Source organism: Delphinapterus leucas, chromosome 2 (genome assembly GCF_059928025.1).
Source record: "Delphinapterus leucas isolate spDelLeu-1000000601 "Yukka" chromosome 2, BTC_Dleu_Yukka2, whole genome shotgun sequence".
Taxonomy (NCBI): domain Eukaryota; kingdom Metazoa; phylum Chordata; class Mammalia; order Artiodactyla; family Monodontidae; genus Delphinapterus; species Delphinapterus leucas.
Window position 1 is genome coordinate 12966780 of NC_143130.1, and position 1532 is coordinate 12968311.

Here is a 1532-nt window from a genome sequence, read left to right on the forward strand (position 1 = left end):
TCTCTTAATACTTTATTCTTCTCTAGATTGGTCATATTAATAAATATTAATAAATAAAGCATGTGTAGGGAGGGATCTCTCCTAGAAGAGGAGTTCATTCATCTTTGAAAGTGTGTAGGATTTTATTTTAAGTGTCTACTTGGGGAAATGCTGTGGCGGCATTAATAGACAACAGCATTTTAATTATGAATCTGATATATTTGTATCACAAAACCTGATAATTTCAACAATAAAGCACTGTGATTATACAAAGAGTTTTAAGAAACTGCTGAATATACTCATGAACCACATTAAGATTCAGTTTCAGCTCTTGTTAGCCATATCAAATAATATTGGGTGAATTGGTTATTTTAAGTGTATTTGATGTGAACTGATTTTGTATCATCAGAAAGAATACTGAGGGATGTTCTGTAGTTGCCATTATGCATCCTGCCCTGGCTCCTGACCTGTATGTGTCTAATCATGAAAGATTTATATAGCATTTGATTTTTATTACGTGTTATCTTGAGTGACGGATAGATACTTGCTATACTTTCCTTCCCACCAACCTTGGACTTGTCTGCTCAATATGAGCCAGGGTCCCAGTGGGGATAAACACTGAGCACCAGGCCCAAGGCAGAGCTTGGGAGACTGGGGCAATGTCCCACGTGCACGCTTATCAGGGGATGCATGGCTTCCAAGTCCCTTTCCTCACATGATCGCTGTTTCTGCTACTACCAGCGCATCTAAGCCGCAAATATGAGTTTGTCATGCAACATGAGTTAAGACTTTTCAGACACAACTTTATTCCACTTTTGGCTGGATCACTGAGCACTGATTGCAAGTTCCCCTGGGACCTGCAGCAACAGATCTGGGTATCTGAAAACAGAGCTACCATATGATCCTGCAATCCCACTCCTGGGAATATATCTGGAGAAAACCATAATTCAAAAAGATATGTGCATCCCTATGTTCACAGCAGCACTATTCACAATAGCGAAGACATGGAAATAACCTAAATGTCCATTGACAGATGAATGAATAAAGAAGATGTGGTACATATCTACAATGGAATACTACTCAGCCATAAAAAGAATGAAATAATGCCATTTGCAGCAACATGGATGGACCTAGAGATGATCATACTAAGTGAAGTAAGTCAGACAGAAAGACAAATATCATATGATATCACTTATATGTGGGATCCAAAAAATGATACAAATGAACTTATTTACAAAACAGAAACAGACTCACAGACATAGAAAACAAACTTACGGTTACCAAAGGGGAAAGGTGGGGGAGAGGGATAAATTAGGAGTTTGGGATCAACATACACCCACTACTATATACAAAGTAGATAACCAAAAAGGACCTACTGTATAGCACAGGGAACTCTACTCACTAATCTGTAATAACCTATATGGGAAAGAATCTGAAAAAGAATGGATATATGTATATGTATAACTGAATCACTTTGCTGTATACCTGAAACTAACACAACATTGTAAATCAACTATACTCCAATAAAAAAAAAAAAGAGAGAGAGAGAGAGA